General features: G+C 41.2%; 1 protein-coding gene across 5 annotated transcripts in view; it reads right to left on the reverse strand.

The window, feature by feature from the left end:
• Nucleotides 1–17141, reverse strand: part of LOC112253841 (zinc finger protein 184-like) — a 43964-nt gene extending 26823 nt beyond the window's left edge. For 4 of the 5 annotated variants that reach the window (XR_006083687.1, XR_006083688.1, XR_006083686.1 and 1 more), the window contains exons 1-2: nucleotides 16888–17141; nucleotides 11680–12166 (exon numbers count right to left, since the gene is read on the reverse strand). The gene's annotated coding sequence lies outside the window, so the exon portion shown is untranslated. The remainder of the gene's footprint in view (nucleotides 1–11679; nucleotides 12167–16887) is intronic. The other variant, XR_006083689.1, reaches the window with a different exon arrangement.
• Nucleotides 17142–20171: the final 3030 nt, after the last annotated feature.

Raw genomic sequence — 20171 nt, forward strand, 5'->3', positions numbered from 1 at the left:
TTCGTGTAGCTCCGCATTGACATGATTGGGTGGCGGGAGGTCGAGTATGAACACACACTCACTTCCTTCACAACAGCTCTGCACTGCTCCACGAAGCGCAATAAGCATGAATCCCCTGACTTCTACAGTCATTTTTGCCCATTTTCCCTCTCTTGGATTACCTTTGACTATTTTCTGAAGGAGGACGGATGAGTTGATAAAATCTAATTGAGAAAAGACCCAGGTTTGGCGAAAGTTGTGTGTGTGTGACGCACAGACGTTTTTATCTGCAAGACAGTTCAATGAAAACGCAGCGTAGTAGGCAATTGCCGCGTCTACTTTCAATGCAAACTTGTTAAATGTCGACACAAAAAAATCCTAATGGAAATAGCTAGTGTTGAATGTGGCGACCATACGGGGTTCTTTTCTATACGAATATTTTCTCAGGTGTGATCCGTAGCAGTCTCTGTAGCCGTTTTCTCAACTGCCTCGAAAATCTCGACAGCAGTAGCCCATTTAAAAACACACGCAGCAACTGTAGTGGAGACATTTTCATTGGACTGAGAGTTGGGTAATCAGCGACTATGGCTACTTCGAGGAAATAATGGTCGTCACAAACAAAACAAACCCGCTCCAAAGGTTATTTCAGAGATGGAAGAGGAAGCGAGCGATTCCACTCCCTCCTTTTTTTTCTGGTCCATATACTGTCTGTGATCTAAGCAGACCAGACACAGAATAAGTCACCCCTTAAAAGGCGTAAGCAGATAGGAACTGTGAATTAAAAAATAAATGTAGTAAACCCACTGAGTAAGACTTCTTTTCGGATATAATGGTGTTCATGCTAACTTAATGTGCATGCCGCCTCTAACTGTAGTGAACTGGAAAAAAATGTTTTAATCCATTTCTCAAAGGACAAATAAAAAGCATACAAAATACAAATAGATAAATAAAAACATCCCAGCCCTTCAGGCATTGTCCAATCCAAATCACACCCCTACACGGGATCAGGGGCCTGGGAGGGTAAATCATGTTCAGTCAGTATTCCCAGCAATGTTTCAGCTGTAATTCCTGAATATCCAAAAACCTTGCAGATACAATTATGTCCGACTTCTTGCTCGTTTGGGCAGTACAATTAAATCACTTGCGCAACAAATCAATGTATCTGTATCCTTCAACTGATGAACGAGATTCTGAATCTCAACTGGCTGATAGGCATCCACCGCCATAGCTTCCTAAACTCCACTCGCTCCTTCAACACTTTCCTGCGCCTCTGTGTGGGAAACTTGCCGTGCAACCCGGATCCGTGCTACTTCAAACTCCTTCACCCTAGCAGGGCGCTCCGGGATTTCGGCAACGTGATTTCCACCACGATTGCAACCCCGTACATCACCTTCTTCACGAGGCGCACGGAGACTTGGTACAGAGCTCAATTTGGCCTCTGCGTTTGCTTCACACCATCCAAACGGCGCCTTCGACCACATTTTCAGATCAAGCATAAACTGTCTCATAGGGTCTCCGGTAACCCGCAATAGCCAGCATGGACATAATGAACTAATATCTACCATGATGTATGGACATAATGAACTAATATCTACCATGATGTAATCATTTGCATGTTGCATCGTATCACCACGGTCCATACATGCGGTGGTGAAACTTCCATCCAGCTAACCCGAAAAGCAAGGCAGAACAATTCAGGCATTCTTGAAAGTCAGGATATGCCTTGTCAGGCAAAGAAACATATACATTTTATAGTTGAAAAAATATATTTAGCAAGCAATAGGCATTTAGAATGAAATGTGCAGTTGAGCTTTATTTGCGCATTAGTAGCTTACATTTGCTACAGCCTGTAGGTCCTCCCACCTACACAATGTATACAAAAGTATGTGGACACCCCTTCAAATTGCTGACAGGTGTACTGTCAACTGTAAGTGCTGTTATTGTGAAGTGGAAACGTCTAGGAGCAACAACAGCTAAGCCACAAAGTGGTAGGCCACACAAGTTCACAGAATGGAACTGCTGAAGCGCATAACCCGTAACAATTATGTCCTTGGTTGCAACACTCACTAACCGAGTTCCAAACTGCCCCTGGAAGCAACGTCAGCACAATAACTATTCATCGGGAGCTTCATGAAATAGGTTTCCATAGTTGAACAACCACACACAAGCCTAAGATCACCATGTGCAATGCCAAGCATCGGTAGGAGTGGTGTAAAGCTCACTGCCATTGGACTCTAGAGCAGTAGAAACGCGTTCTCTGGAGTGATGAATCACGCTTCACCATCTGGCAGTCCAACGGACAAATCTGGGTTTGGCGAATACCAGGAGAACACTAGCAACTCCAGTGTAAAGTTTGGTGGAGGAGGAATAATGGTCTGGGACTGTTTTTCATGGTTTGAGCTAAGCTCTAGTGAAGGGAAATCTTAACGGTACAGCGTACAATGACATTCTAGACGATTATGTGCTTCCAACTTTATGGAAACAGTTTGGGGAAGGCCCTTTCCTGTTTCAGCAAGACAATGCCTCCGGGCACAAAGCGAGGTCCATACAGAAATGGTTTGTCGAGATCGAAGTGGAATAACTTGACTGGCCTGCACAGAGCCCTGACTTTAACCCCATCAAACACCTTTGGGATGAATTGGAACGCCAACTGTGAGCCAGGCCTAATCGTCCAACATCAGTTCCAGACCTCACTAATGCTCTTGTGGCTGAATGGAAGCAAGTCCCCGCAGCAATGTTCCAACATGTAGTGGAAAGCCTTTCCAGAAGAGTAGAGGCTGTTATAGCATAAAAAGGGGGGACAAACTCCATTAATGCCCATGATTTTGGAATAAGATGTTCGACAAACATGTGTCCAAATACTTTTGGCCATGTAGTGTATCTGCTCCATGTCTCCGGTAGCTACAAAAGCGAGCATGTATAGAACGCAATAATTTACTAATTTATAGTTAGATATGTGGTGACATCACTTGACCTTATTATTAGGCAATCGTTTATTTGAAAAAACGCCATTTCCATCATCATTTGTCACAATAAAGTTAGACAAAAAAAATCCACCCGTCGAACAAATACTATTTTTATTGATCTTTAAAAAAAAAAAAGTATCCTACAGCTGTGTATTTTTTTGCGACATTGAGTTTGTTCTATAAACTTGGGTCAATAAAAACCTGCCTCATGTTTTGTGATTATGGTGTCTTAGCTAACGGCTTAAAATCTTAGCTAACGGTTTGTAATTAGCATGTTTGACATTAGCCTATTTCCATCGGCATATTGTCCCCAGTTAGTGGCCACCTTACTATTTTTTTTAAATAACGAGATATATCCGTTTAATTTTGTTAAAAAAAAGAGACATGAACCTCTTTGACGTGTTTCCTAGATATCTGACTAGTTGGTTAGTTTTCCGGTAAAAACAATTACCAACCCGTCAACTTTTCATTTCATTGCATACCCAGCTGCGTCATTCATGTGGACTTGTAAAATGGTTTGTATGGATCCTGGATACTGATTGGACGAGCAGCGGTCCAAGCAGCGCTATATTCGCAGACACAGGCACACTTTTGCCTGCTAACAGTTCCATCTGAATCCCTGCGCTTTCACTTCATGAGATCATTTTGCTGTCCGAATCATCTCTTGAATGTATCTCAACCTGTCCATTATTTCTCCTTGCTTCTAAGCTACTATTTGGTTTGTAACAGTGGGGATTACTACACTGCTCAAAGAAATAAAGGGAACACTTAAACAACACAATGTAACTCCAAGTCAATCACACTTCTGTGAAATCAAACTGTCCACTTAGGAAGCAACACTGATTGACATACATTTCACATGCTGTTGTGCAATTGGAATAGACAACAGGTGGAAATTATAGGCATTTAGCAAGACACCCCCAATAAAGGAGTGGTTCTGCAGGTGGGGACCACAGATCACTTCTCAGTTCCTATGCTTCCTGGCTGATGTTTTGGTCACTTTTGAATGCTGGCGGTGCTTTCACTCTAGTGGTAGCATGAGACGGAGTCTACAACCCACACAAGTGGCTCAGGTAGTGCAGCTCATCCAGGATGGCACATCAATGCGAGATGTGGCAAGAAGGTTTGCTGTATCTGTCAGCGTAGTGTCCAGAGCATGGAGGCGCTACCAGGAGACAGGCCAGTACATCAGGAGACGTGGAGGAGGCCGTAGGAGGGCAACAACCCAGCAGCAGGACCGCTACCTCCGCCTTTGTGCAAGGAGGAGGAGGAGGAGCACTGCCAGAGCCCTGCAAAATGACCTCAAGCAGGCCACAAATGTGCATGTGTCTGCTCAAACGGTCAGAAACAGACTCCATGAGGGTGGTATGAGGGCCCGACGTCCACAGGTGGGGGTTGTGCTTACAGCCCAACACCGTGCAGGATGTTTGGCATTTGCCAGAGAACACCAAGATTGGCAAATTCGCCACTGGCTTCACAGATGAAAGGAGGTTCACACTGAGCACATGTGACAGACGTGACAGTCTAGAGACGCCGTGGAGAACGTTCTGCTGCCTGCAACATCCTCCAGAATGACCGGTTTGGCGGTGGGTCAGTCATGGTGTGGGGTGGCATTTCTTTGGGGGGCCGCACAGCCCTCCATGTGCTCGCCAGAGGTAGCATGACTGCCATTAGGTACCAAGATGAGATCCTCAGACCCCTTGCGAGACCATATGCTGGTGTGGTTGGCCCTGGGTTCCTCCTAATGCAAGACAATGCCAGACCTCATGTGGCTGGAGTGTGTCAGCAGTTCCTGCAAGAGGAAGGCATTGATGCTATGGACTGGCCCGCCCGTTCCCCAGACCTGAATCCAATTGAGCACATCTGGGACATCATGTCGCTCCATCCACCAACGTGGCACCACAGACTGTCCAGGAGTTGGCGAATGCTTTAATCCAGGTCTGGGAGGAGATCCCTCAGGAGACCATCCGCCACCTCATCAGGAGCATGCCCAGGCATTGTAGGGAGGTCATACAGGCACATGGGGGCCACACACACTACTGAGCCTCATTGACTTGTTTTAAGGACATTACATCAAAGTTGGATCAGCCTGTAGTGTGGTTTTCCACTTTAATTTTGAGTGTGACTCCAAATCCAGACCTCCGTGGGTTGATAAATTTGAGTTCCATTGATAATTTGTGTGATTTTGTTGTCAGCACATTCAACTATGTAAAGAAAAAAGTATTTAATAAGAATATTTCATTTATTCAGATCTAGGATGTATTATTTTAGTGTTCCCTTTATTTTTTTGAGCAGTGTATAATGTCACGTTCACGTGCTAGTCGGAACTAGGAAACTCTGAAATGTCTGATTTACTAAATCATTGTAGAAAGATACGTTTCTTAAGATAAGAAGTAAGATTCAACTAATAGGAAGCTCTATGCAAAAAAAAAATGTCCGTTTGAACTCGGAGGTTCCGGGTTTCTGATAGCACGTGAACACGGCATTTGCGTTGCTGTCTGACATCGGAAAGATGTTTCACTCTTGAACTGTGATTTCACCCAAAAAAGTGAAGCGTGCCAAATGTTTTTCTTCGTTATTATGGACATATCCAAGTAAATGCCAATAGAAAAACGCTAAAACAAATGAAAATGCGACTGACACACGCACACGTCTGTAACATGGACAACCTGACGAATATGTTGGTAATCGTTTTATTAAAGCAATAAGGTATGCGAGTCAGTGATATATAATGACTACATAATATATATAATGCTATATAATGACTGCTTCGCGTCGGGCCGAACAACGCCATTTACCTATGACTGTATTCATTACATAGCACTGCCTCTTGTGCCTTATTGCTTAATTCAAACATGCTTCCTCGTCCACTTTTTGTGTGTCGCAACCAAATATTGTCTCATTAGTTTTACAGGTGAATCATGTCTTGACAGTCAAAACTTTTGAAATAGATTTTTGATTAGATATCAAAAATAGCTTATGGTTTTCAAATTATTGAATTGGAATTTCAGTTGACTAATCAAATCTGTTGTCTTAAAGGGGCAATCTGCGATTGGAATTTTTTTCTTCTTTTAAATTAATTATACACCGAGTGTACAAAACATTAGGAACACCTAAATTATACACCTTTCCATGACATAGATTGACCAGATGAATCCAGGTGAAAGTTATGATCCCTTATTGATGTCACTTGTTAAATCCACTTCATATAGTGTAGATGAAGGGGAGGAGACCGGTTCAAGAAGGATGTTTGAGACATGGATTGAGTATGTGTGCCATTGATGGTGAATGGGCAAGACAACCGTTTTAAGTGCCTTTGGACGGGGTAGTAGGTGCCAGGTGCACCGGTTTGTGTCAAACTGCAACGTTGCTGAGCTTTTCACGCTCAACAGTTTTCCGTGTGGACATCCAGCCAACTTGACACAGCTGTTGGAAGCATTGGAGTCAACATGGGCCAGCATTCCTGTGGAACGCTTTCAACACCTTGTAGAGTTCATGCCCTCACAAATTGAGGCTGTTCTGCAACTCAATATTACGAAAGTATTCCTAATGTTTTGTACAGTGTATATACCCATTGACTATTGAAGAATACAACTAACCCTAAGACAATGCTTCATTAGCTTACTTCAACTGTCGTACCCCATCAGAACCCCAAATATAAGCTTGTTTTACCACAGTGTTTCTACACAATGTGACTTATCAAAAACAGTATAGCCTTTAAACATGGTTAAAACTATAATTTTGATATAATTAGCTGGTCATTCCTTGAGCACCTTCCCCAAAACTCTGTCTGAATTTGAGAGCGCTTACATTTCTCCAGCCCAATCGCTCAGCTCTTTACCAAAACAATGGCAGTGTGGCCACTTTGTTATTGTTTAAACTGCAGATTTCCACTTTTAATTCAAATTCACCCCAACCCTGATGTGTAAAGACTGTATAACCTCTACTCCCCATCTCCTTCCTTCCAGACTCCCTGCAGCTCTCTCTCGCTGTCTCTGAAGAGGAGGTTCTCCCTGAGCACTGTGAGCAGGAGCGGAGCCTTAGTCTGGGGCAGGAGAACACTGAGCCCACACAGATTAAAGAGGAGGAAGTCAGGACCAGTCAGGAGGAAGAACCGCTTCAATAACTATTTGATACCAAAGAATCCATATTCGCTCCTCTCTGTGTGACAAGACAATGTGATCAGGAGGACCCACTTCATTCATTCCTCAAATCCAGACTGTGGAGAACAGAACCCTAAACAAGTGAATCTCACACCTTTTGGCACTGTGACTCAGCTAAAGGCTCTCAGCATTCCCGGTGACCCTCCAAATAATCAAACCGATGCATCCAGCCACAGCACAGCCGAAAGCAGCGACCCAATAGGACTTGATAGCAGCCCAACATTAGATCCCAGCCCACCATTGGATCACAACCGACCATATAAGAAACAAAGATCCAAACCCAGCACCACAGCTATAAAAGCTCTCCGCTGCCATGACTGTGGTGAAACCTTTGCTCTAAAATCTGACCTGCAGATGCATGTGACTCTCGCCAAGAAGAAACCCAGTGAATGCTACAAGTCTACCTGTAAACTGAAGGCCCATGTCAGACTGTGTCACAATGGGAAAACCTGCCCCTGCCCCTTTTGTGGCAAGACTTTCCAAGTAGATATTTCCAAGCACATGATGATTCACACAGAAGAGAAAACATTAAGCTGTGGTGACTGCGGGAAGAGCTTCAGTCTCAAGAGTAACCTAACCGAACATGTTCAGACTCACACAGGAGAGAAACCATTTAGCTGTAGTGACTGTGGGAAGAGCTTCAAACAGAAGGGACACCTAACCATGCATAAACTGACTCACACAAGAGAGAAACCATTTAGCTGTGGTGACTGTGAGAAGAGCTTCAATCGCAAGCAGCCCCTAAACATGTATAATCTGACTTACATGGGAGTAAAACCATTTAGCTGTGGTGACTGGGAAAAGGTTAAATTTAAGGACTCGCTAAAGAAGCATAAACTGACTAACACAGGAGAGAAACCATTTGGCTGTGGTGACTGTGGGAAAAGCTTTAGTGTCAAGGGGAACCTAACCATACACAAACTGACACACATGAGAGGAATATGGCTGCTCTGTCTGTGGGAAAAGATTCAGTCGTACAGCTCAGCTGTTAAAACATATGAATAAAGTTCACAAAAGAGAACAAGACTAAAACAGAAGAAAAAAAAATATTTAGACAAAGATCTGTCAGAAGAGCCGGTTGACGTTTATTGGGTTGAGTCTTGTCCTTGAGGAGAAATTGAGTGATTTCTGCTAGATGGGTCAGCTGCAAAGTCAAAATTAGCTATATTGAAACAATTATTAAAAAAAACATGTTTTTTTGTGGTCTTAATTTAAGGTCAAATCAGATTTTATGAATTTGTGGCTGTGCGACCTAGTGACCACTCTGCAGAGCTGCCTCCAGAACAAGACTCATAACGGAAAATAAAACGCTGACCTGCATCAGAAGATGGAAGTTAAAAGGCAGAGTTTGGACAACTGAAAAAAAAGTTATGTAAACTCTGGATAATACGTGCTCTAGTGTGATAGATTTACTTTTGTAAACAGTTATATTGGGGTAATTCAGACCGAGTTGCAAATGTAAATGGAACTTAATTCCCTTTTTTTTTGCACTGCCCTCTCTATGGTATTCTGACGTTAAACTGAAGCATGGGAAACGCTAGTGCCAGTCAGGCACGTGTTTGGGGAGGAGATCAAATAAATGGAGGTGTGTCTACATAAGCCATATTCTGACCACGACTTCATTCCCTCATAATGTCACCACTTTACCGTGAAAATCCCAAAAATAAGGTTAAGCAACCTGTCGGTTTCAAGTGGAAAAACATATACTTCATTTTCCCCCCATAGGTTTGACACCATTCTCCATGCACTGTAATTTATAAACTGATAAGAGCATTTACCTTTATGATTGCTGAAGACAAATGTGAAGAAAACTCATAAGCAAATCAACACGAATGGTATTTCTGCCCTTTTCCCACTGTGAAGTATGGAATGCTGTGCCGTTGTAAATAATTGCAATTCTATGCTCTTATAAGTTGCAGGACTAAACTTGGAGACGCAAGCCAAATGGGATGACAAAGCAAAGCCGGGCACAGTGAGTCGCTCTAAAATGCTTTAATTATATGCTACGACATTTCCTGTTTCCTATCATTTGCTTTATGTCAAATGTTATTCGCCGCTATATAGGTAGTGACCCTCAGTATTAACCACTCTTATTTAATACATTTAGTGTTAGTTCCCCTCAGTTGGTACCCTACATTTCGTATAATTCCATTGCATTGTTTGGTTTAGACTACCTTAATTTGTTTATTCTGTAAACGCTGTCACGTTCTTGTGGTTGTTACGGAGGGTCGCTAGTAATAGTGGATATTATTTAATTGAAGGCCTCGTACAAATTGTAGTATCCATCCGGGCATCTAAGTTTATAAAACAATAATGGAGCGCAGACCAAATCATTATAGTTTGAACTCAAATTGCAGCGCAAGACTTGGACCTTATTGTCACACACCATGATCAGTGCGGGCAATCAGGGTTAATTTATATCCTACTAATAATGTACACTGCTTAGTTTTCTTTTATGCATAAAAGCCCTACAACCCTATTTTTCCTGGAAGTAACCTAGGATTCATGAATACTTACCTTACGATAAATGTGTAATATCAGAGGGTTTTTAAATCTACCCATGGATTCTGAAACGGAGACAAATATTCATGTTTTGATGGCTATCTTTCATTGATCTCCATATTCTGAACGCATTCTCCGTAGGCCAGATTTGTCTTGTGCGGATCAGATTCAAATGAAAAGGTACACCGTATTTAAAGGGATTGCTTTAGATACATGAGCAGAAAAAAAAATAATTGAATAAATTACCTGATTGATTCAGTCTGTCGCTCAGTGGGTGTTTTCTGGGGTAAAACAAAATGTATTCAGTGCGCGCAAGGGAGCCACTCCCACAAATCTCGTTTCGCACCTACATAAAGTTAGTCCGAATACCAACTACTGAGAAGTGCGTAAAGGCATGCCTAGGAATGGCGTAAATGTCCTGAGTAAATAGGTCCCTAAGTGAATCAAGTTTGATTTGAATTATGTAACTATTATTACAGAGTACTGTAGGAAACTCACAGCTCTGGTTCAAAGTCTGTTTTCACATTATTAAAAACAGGGATTCCGTTATATTTTGAATGTCTCTGTATGAGGAGAGTATCAGAATGATGTTATTGATACATTCAAAATGCATACTTTCCGGATAATATTGCCTTCTTTATGTCCAAGAGTATTTCTCATTCATGTTGACCTAATACTGCTCGTTCATGATATTGATTGGATCTTCTGGGAAGTAAACCACTAAGTCAGCCTTCTTCCACCTCACAAACATTTCATGACTGAGACCCTCTCTTACTGACCCCACTGCTGAAACCCTCATTCACGCCCTTGTTGTATCCGGCCTGGACTACTGCAACACTATTCTCTACAGCTTTACACTTAATGAAAGTTACAGCCAATGCAGAATGGAAAATGACAGGTTAAGCAGAATATGTCCCGATTATGGCTTTTTAATAGTTATGCATAGATGGTGCTGACAGACATGGCAGCTTTGCCTCTAGCTATGTAACTTTGCAGTATTTTGTTTTTTTGTGTTATTTCTTACATTACTGGCCCAGAACGTTTTGTTATTACATACAGCCGGAAAGTACTTTTGGATATCAGAGTGGCGGTAACTCCCCAGCATTACAACTTTCCCAAATTGGATCCTTTGTTTTTTACCCCCCAGGGCATTTTTTAAAACTGTTAGATACTATTGCACTGTTGGAGCTAGGAACACAAGCATTTCACTACACCCGCAATAACATCTGCTAAATATGTGTATGTGACCAATAAAATAACATTCAGGCTTCAGGACTACCAGAGTAAAGGTCATTCAAGCAATGTCCTCAGGTGACCCTTTTAGGCTTTGAAGGTTGTTCTTAGCTGTGTGTTCTCCGATGACTAGTCAACGCATTTCTGGCACTAAAGCATTTTCTACAGAAAAGATTTGCCAGTCATGGTATTAATGTGGTTCCTCCCCTCTGTCTCCCCAGACGATTCAGATTGGAAGGAGTGAACCATTTACAACAATCCTGACAGCAAAATAGTTTACTGCTCATCTGATTATCCTCATATGCACTTGTGACCGCCAGTGCTTAAAGATCTGCTACTATAGCAACGATTATCTGATTTCCCTCGTGTGAATCCTCATATGCGTTGTCAGATGACCTTTATGATGAAAATATTTGCCACAATAATGACAGTGTGATTCTTTATGTGATAACTTAGAGAAGTGTGCTGATTATAACATTTTCCACAGAACTGGCAGCAAAAACGTTTCTCCCCTGTGTGAATCCTCCTGTGAATATTCAGATCCCTAAATTCAAAAAAACATTTGCGACAATCATGGCAGCGATGCAATTTCTCCTCTGTGTGCGACCTCCTATGATAATTCAGGGACCCAGCATTAGAAAAATATTTGCCACATTCCCCACAGCAATACAATTTCTCTCCTGGGTGATCCTTCAAAGTGGTCAAGGAGGGTTCGAAGCGGTCAGACTGAGTGAATACTTTGCCACAATTCACCCTTGTGTGAATCTTCATATGAGAATCCAGATATCCCCACTGAGCAAAACATTTGCCACATTCATCACAGCGAAACTGATTACCTCTGGAGTGTATCATGATCCTATGAGAATTCAGTTTTCCCATCTGAGTGAAACATTCCCCACAATCACTACAGCAAAATGATTTATCTGCTGTCTGACACCTCCTTTGCACTGGTGATTTCAGATCCATTGATGTTCTACCCTTGGAGCTGATAAAACTTTCTCTTTTCTGTCTGTGTCCTCCTCCATTTGGGCCGAGAGCCACTGGTTGGCTTTGAATAATCCACTTCCTTAGGTTTTGGTCTGTCTTTGTATTCTTCACTTTGGGTTTGTGAGGACTGAGTTGAGTACTGATCATAGTCACTTTTCACCCAGGCAGGAGTGATTACAGAGTCTTCCTCCTCCTGGATGATCCGGAATTCCTCCTGCTTCTTGTTAATCTGTATGGGGTTCCAGTCATCTTGCCCCAAATCAGGGCTCCACTCTTGTTCAAAGCGCTGCTGCTCAGGGGGAAACTCCACCTCAGAGACAATGAACTGCTCAACATCTGAAGGGATGGAGAAAAGAGGAGTTAGAATTGATAAGCTGATGAGACAGGTGGTCTTTGCATTGTCTTATGTCAGGCAGTACTTCATCCTCAACTGACAGTGTAGACAAATCCCGACAAAAAGAATCGGGGTCCCTGTTGAAGGATAAGTTCAGCCTTTTACGATGTAATTCTAGTTGGTTCTTCACCTTGAAAGTAGCCTATGAATCTTTAAACAGCCACGACAAACATTGGCTAACTTAAGCCACAACTAGGAAAACATCTATGGAATTGCAACTGTGCAATGTCAAATCAAATTAGGGCTGACCCCAATTAATCGACTGGTCGATTGTTTGGTCGTTAGGCTGTTGGTCAACCGAGATTGTTTTAGTCGAGCAGTAACAAATCGGGCTGTGACCGCCAGTGCTTAAATATAATATATATATATATATATATCTGCGCCCATCTCTGTGAACTAATCCATTGCGGAGGCCTAGACTAAAGCCAATCTATGCTTGATTTGAAAATGTGGTCGGAGACTCCATATGGAGGGTGTGACGCAGAGGCATGTAGAGGCCAAATCGAGCTCTGTACTGCATCGTCATGCGCCTCCCAAATTTTGCAACAATGCAGAGGGCTCTGTATAGCTCCGCATTGACATGATTGGTTGACAGTAGGTGGGGGTACACTCTGTATAAACACAAACTCACTTTCTTGACAACATCTCTGCACTGCTCTGTGAAGCGCAAGAAGTATGAATGCCCTGACTTCTGCGGAGGTCATATCATCATAAATGCTGCATGGTAAATGCAAACGTCAGATTGAACATGCGCCCAGATGAACAATGCACTTCACTCTCCAGAATGCGCTCTCTCCCGGCAATTTGTGCACATCCATTGTTTCATAACTTCATTGTGTGAAATATTTGCTTTTGATTGTTAGTGTATATTAATTCTTATTACATACACTACCGGTCAAAAGTTTTATAACACCTACTCGTTCAAGGGTTTCTTTATTTGTACTATTTTCTACATTGTAGAATAATGATGACATCAAAACTATGAAACCACATATAGTAACCAAAAAAGTGTTCAATAAAAATATATTTTAGACTCTTCAAAGTAGCCACCCTTTGCCTTGACAGCTTTGCACACTCTTGGCATTCTCTCAACCAGCTTCATCTGGAATGCTTTTCCAACAGTCTTGAAGGGGTTCCCACATATGCTGAGCACTTGTTGGCTGCTTTTCCTTCACTCTGCGGTCCGACTCATCTCAAACCATCTCAATTGGGTTGAGGTCGGGTGATTGTGGAGGCCAGGTCATCTGATGCAGCACTCCACCACTCTCCTTCTTTGTCAAATAGCCCTTACACAGCCTGGAGGTGTGTTGGGTCATTGTCCTGTTGAAAAACAAATGGTAGTTCCACTAAGTGCAAACCATATGGTGTATCGCTGAAGAATGCTATGGTAGCCATGCTGGTTAAGTGTGCCTTGAATTCTAAATAAATCACAGACAGTGTCACCAGCAAAGCACCCCCCACCATCACACCTCCTCCCCCCATGCTCCACGGTGGGAAATACACATGCAGAGATAATCCGTTCTGTCTCACAAAGACACGGTGGTTGAAACCCAAAATCTCCAATTTGGACTCCAGACCAAACAACACTTTTCCACCGGTCAAATGTCCATTGATCATGTTTCTTGGCTCAAGCAAGTCTCTTCTTCTTATTGGTGTCCTTTAGTAGTGGTTTCTTTGCATTAATTCAACAAGGCCTGATTCACACAGTCTCCGCTGAACAGTTGGTGCTGAGATGTGTCTGTTTCTGTTACTTGAACTTTGAAGCATTTATTTGGGCTGCAATTTCTGAGTCTGGTAACTCTAATGAACATATCCTCTGCAGCAGAGGTAACTATGAGTCTTCCATTCCTGTGGCGGTCCTGAGAGCCAGTTTCATCATAGCACTTGATGGTTTTTGCGACTGCACTTGAAGAAACTACATTTTCCGTATTGACTGACCTGCATGTCTTAAAGTAATGATGGACTGTCGTTTCCCTTTGCTTATTTGAGCTGTTCTTGCCATAATATGGACTTGGTCTTTTACCAAATAGGGCCATCTTCTGTATACCATCCCTACCATGTCACAACACAACTGATTGGCTCACACATTAAGGAAAGACATTCCACAAATGAACTTTTAACAAGGCACACCTGTTAATTGAAATGCATTCCAGGTGACTACCTCACGAAGCTGGTTGAGAGAATGCCAAGAGTGTGCAAAGCTGTCATCAAGGCAAAGGGTGGCTACTTTGAAGAATCTCATAAAATATATTTTGAATTGTTTTACACTTTTTTGGTTACTACATGATTCCATGTGTTATTTCATAGTTTTGTGTCTTCACTATTATTCTACAATGTATAAAATAGTACAAAAAGAAAAATTCTTGAATGAGTAGGTGTTCTAAAACTTTTGACTGGTAAGGTGTAGATCACCAGTTGTACATTTACCGTTAATTCTTATAATTACTAATCTTCAATGTTTTACTTTGGTTCCAGTCATTTATTTTAATGCATTCAATATTATTATTCCTGTTATCTTTGTCAGAGTGGACAATTGTTTGCACAACCTATACTACACTTGTGAGAAACAAGTTTTGGTTTATTTAATTCAATTTGAGTTCTGTCAATTTAGTCAGTGTGTTTTGTTTGGAGCGCTGCTGTCAATGTTGTGTAAGGATGTGCACGCAGAGAAGTAGTTCTATAGGCTACCTGGCCTGCGTGCAAATGTAGGCATAGAAAAGGTGCCCATTTGGGGATCTGATAGTATTTCTGACTGGCTTAACGCACCACACCACTAATGACCTGTGGAGCTTCTCAAAGTAATGTTTTCTTCACCTCAAAAACAGCAAGAAAACTAAGTCTTTTACAATTACAATAAAATCTTTCCAGCTCTTTCTCTCTTTCGATAACCACTCGGCGTGAAAGGGGAAAATGTCATGCTCTGATCCAGTGGAAAAGTCATAAAAATAGGCTTCTTTATTAGTGCTTGACTTGGACTGAAATAGGTTCTGGTACTCATTTTGGGTCGTGGTACTGTTAATATTTAGGTGCAGGAGCTCCACAATACTTCTGAGCTTATGTTCTATAAGAGGAACAGGAGCTCAAGCGGTTTTTTGAGGGTGTCGGTACTGGTGTTCTGGTGAGCTCCTGCCCAAGTCAAGCACTGCTTCTTATCCCTTGCGCTAATGGCCTACAGCTGTGTCTGTCCCAAGCTCACTGTATTTTATACAATGTTGCAAGTAGCAAGCTTCCAGCTGGACCCAAGTTAATACAATGTTTCAAGTTTGTTGCAGACAGGCCAAATGTAGCCAATGTGATTTATAGGATATTTATTTTTATCAGGATATTTTCTACCTGCGGCTGCAATATTTTTATTTGTTGCCTTTATGTAGGCTATTTTTTACATAGTTGACAATGGCAATAGAAGTAACTTTTTAGGTTTGTATCATTTTCATTTGGATAGAATTTTGATTAACTATATGACAATGATTAAGATATGAAGACGTTATAAATTAAATTAAACGGTTTCGTGAAAATGTGCATATGAAAACCCTAACTGGCACACAGATCCTCAGAAATGGTAAGATAAATTGGCATTCCACATGAGAAAGGTTGCCGACTCCCCATGTAGCCTATTACCAGTAACTTCGAGAGAGTAATGGCAGAATCAGCAAAAGCCAGCAGGAGCTGGGGCAGAATAGGTGGGTCAGGTTAATTTTTTTTCTCTTCTGGTTATCTAGATCTCTGTCGCCCTGTTGAGGCATCAAATCGTAAGCTTAAAGCATCAGACAAGCTCAATGCATATAGTTGATTTTATTAAAACAGAGTGTCTCTATATATAGAAAAAAATATATGTTGAAAAATTGAGCAATAGATTTGTGAAAAGAACAGAAGACTTTCGGTCAACCAAGATTTTTTTGTTGTTGTCAGGGACAGCCCTAAATCAAATAATTGTGTTGATTTCAGTTGATTTGGCTATTAACTGGAAAAGTGTTTCATTAAGACAGGAGGCATATTCTCCCCTTTTTTGTTTGTTTGCCTCTATCCATTTAAGTTAGTAAGGAGGACACCGGCATCTTTCGCAACCTGAATGGAGGATGTTTAATGTATAGCAGGGAAATTAGTGTGCTAGCCAATGTACAACGTCTGTTCAAACGATAGTGGGAACATCAAAAGACAGAAACAGCGACTACTAACGACAGTTCAGGCTAGAAATGATGCAGAGGCAGGCTGCATTCTACTCAATATACTCGTTAAACTGATTTCCTGTAGCCCCTTCTCCCTCATTCTAGATCGCAACCTCTCCCTCTGATACTGCCCACACTGTTGCAATACATGCTCCACGGTCTCTGTTTCAAAGTCAAACACCCCGCCTATTCTACAATTTCTTCTTAAAACCTGTTTTTAACCCTAACCCAATGCTAACTTTATACCTAACCTTAAATTAATACCAAAAATCGACTTTGTTTTTATAAATGTTTACGACAGAGCCGATTGATTGTGGCTGTGGCAACTAGTGACAACCCCTGATCACCCCTTCAACATTGCTGCCTAGTTTGCTAGCCATAGCCACACAGGTTTTCTAGCCACGTTACTTAAGCTAGCTTTCCCGCAGCACTGAATTAAATCCTCAACAATGCAAATGTTTTTAAAATGAATGTTGAATACTGAGAAAGTAACAAACCTGCTCTATACATCTTTATCTCAGGTTTCAGGATGATGTCAAGCAGCCCCTGTAGACGTCGGTTGTCCTCTTTCGATAGATAAACGTTGTCCTGGTACTCTGATATCGTTTTTGCAACGGCTCTGAATATCTCCTCCGCAGGCCCTGTACATCGTTGGTTAAAAATCACTCTCAACAACTCCAATTTAGACATTTTTTCAGATAATGCCAATGGCTAGCTCGTATTGCGTTCCGTCACCCGTGAAGCCTACAAGAGTAATGAAGAACTTCCGGGGCAAGTTATTTTAATCCTTCAAAGTAAGAATATTATGTGAAACTGTAAAATTAACAATAAAAGCAAACATGGAATTAACATTTTATACTAGTTATAAAACACACGGATCTCTTGAAGTAATGTGGTAATTGTTTAGTTTAAAAAAAAGAGGATTCCCACTCTTCAAGAAATCATTCCATAACCTTTCCATAAAATGTTTTATGACTTACAAGGATGAAAATACTAATTTTTTCAAATGTAACCTTTATTTAACTAGGCAAGTCAGTTAAGAACAAATTTTTATTTACAACTAGGCCTACCAAAAGGCAAAAGACCTCCCGCGGAGATGGGGGCTGTGATTATTATTTATTTTTTTAAAGAATATATATATATATAATTATTTTTTTAATATATATTTTTAAATATATTTTTTATTTTTATATATATCAAAAATAAATAATAATAGAGGGTTAAACACATGATAACTACACACCGAAGTAGGTATCATACATGTATGTGTAGATAAACAATGTATCAATTCCCTAGATGAAAATCCAGTTTGTTCAGGTAGAGAATGGCTACTGGTGTCGTGGGCTGAACTGGAATCTAATGGTCTCTACTGGATTCAATAGGACCAGTTTAAGTGACCGTTTGAGCTAGATTCGGTTACAGCTTGCATCAACGTGGATTTCATCAGATCAAGATAATTGTATCACTATCGTTGGACCAATTATTTGACAGATATTGTGCAGTGATTGCCTGGCAGGGTTCACATGGAAAGTTATAAAATGAGACTAATATAATCAAGTTAAAAACTATGAACAATAGTAACTTGTCTGTCCGATGCCCTTCCCTACACAGGGCACAGTCATGTCCCGTGCATTCTCTCCATGTGTCTGCTTAAGCCTTTGTTAAATCATCACTTAGCCTATATAGTTTCTTCTTAGTTTTTATTCTCTAAAGACTATTCAATGCACTTTTGGCACTTAAGCATTTGACAGACACTTGTAAGATTCCTCCTGTGTGAATGTCTCATACACAGTAGCCACATTTCCATCCACAGTTTTTATGCGAGTTAAATCAAATCAAATGTTATGTCACATACACATGTTTAGCAGATGTTATTGCAGGTGTGGTGATGCTTGTGTTTTTAGCTCCAACCATGCAGTAATATCTAACAATTCACAACAATGCACACAACCCAAAAGGAAAATAATGGAATTAAGGAATATATCAATATTAAGATGTGCAAAGTCAGAGTGGCATAGACTAAAATACAGTAGAATAGAATACAGTATATACACATGAGATGAGTAAAACAGTATGTAAACATTAAACATGAGTAAAGTGACTAGTGTTCCATTATTAAAGTGGCCATTTCAAGTCTATGTACAGTGGGGCAAAAAAAGTATTTAGTCAGCCACCAATTGTGCAAGTTCTCCCACTTAAAAAGATGAGGCCTGTAATTTTCACCATAGGTACTCTTCAACTATGACAGACAAAATGAGAAAAAAAATCCAGAAAATCACATTGTAGGACTTTTAATGAATTTATTTGCAAATTATGGTGGAAAATAAGTATTTGGTCACCTACAAACAAGCAAGATTTCTGGCTCTCACAGACCTGTAACTTCTTCTTTAAGAGGCTCCTCTGTCCTCCACTCGTTACCTGTATTAATGGCACCTGTTTGAACTTGTTATCAGTATAAAAGACACCTGTCCACAACCTCAAAAAGTCACACTCCAAACTCCACTATGGCCAAGACCAAAGAGCTGTCAAAGGACACCAGAAACAAAATTGTAGACCTGCACCAGGCTGGGAAGACTGAATCTGCAATAGGTAAGCAGCTTGGTTCGAAGAAATCAACTGTGGCAGCAATTATTAGGAAATGGAAGACATACAAGACCACTGATAATCTCCCTCGATCTGGGGCTCCACGCAAGATCTCACCCCGTGGGGTCAAAATGATCACAAGAACGGTGAGCAAAAATCCCAGAACTTCACGGGGGGACCTAGTGAATGACCTGCAGAGAGTTGGGACCAAAGTAACAAAGCCTACCATCAGTAACACACTACGCCGCCAGGGACTCAAATCCTGCAGTGCCAGACGTGTCCCTTGCTTAAGCCAGTACATGTCCAGGCCCGTCTGAAGTTTGCTAGAGAGCATTTGGATGATCCAGAAGAAGATTGGGAGAATGTCATATGGTCAGATTAAACCAAAATTGAACTTTTTGGTAAAAACTCAACTCGTAGTGTTTGGAGGACAAAGAATGCTGAGTTGCATCCAAAGAACACCATACCTACTGTGAAGCATGGGGGTGGAAACATCATGCTTTGGGGCTGTTTTTCTGCAAAGGGACCAGGACGACTGATCCGTGTAAAGGAAAGAATGAATGGGGCCATGTATCGTGAGATTTTGAGTGAAAACCTCCTTCCATCAGCAAGGGCATTGAAGATGAAACGTGGCTGGGTCTTTCAGCATGACAATGATCCCAAACACACCGCCCGGGCAACGAAGGAGTGGCTTCGTAAGAAGCGTTTCAAGGTCCTGGAGTGGCCTAGCCAGTCTCCAGATCTCAACCCCATAGAACATCTTTGGAGGGAGTTGAAAGTCCGTGTTGCCCAGCAAAAGCCCCAAAACATCACTGCTCTAGAGGAGATCTGCATGGAGGAATGGGCCAAAATACCTGCAACAGTGTGTGGAAAACTTGTGAAGACTTACAGAAAACATTTGACCTCTGTCATTGCCAACAAAGGGTATATAACAAAGTATTGAGAAACTTTTGTTATTGACCAAATACTTATTTTCCACCATAATTTGCAAATAAATAAATAAAATCCTACAATGTGATTTTCTGGAGAATTTTTTTTCTCATTTTGTCTGTCATAGTTGAAGTGTACCTATGATGAAAATTACAGGCCTCTCTCATCTTTTTAAGTGGGAGAACTTGCACAATTGGTGGCTGACTAAATACTTTTTTGTCCCACTGTATAATGGTCAGGATAAATATGGGTTAATAATTCAGCAATC

Source organism: Oncorhynchus tshawytscha, linkage group LG07, assembly GCF_018296145.1.
Source record: "Oncorhynchus tshawytscha isolate Ot180627B linkage group LG07, Otsh_v2.0, whole genome shotgun sequence".
NCBI lineage: Eukaryota > Metazoa > Chordata > Actinopteri > Salmoniformes > Salmonidae > Oncorhynchus > Oncorhynchus tshawytscha.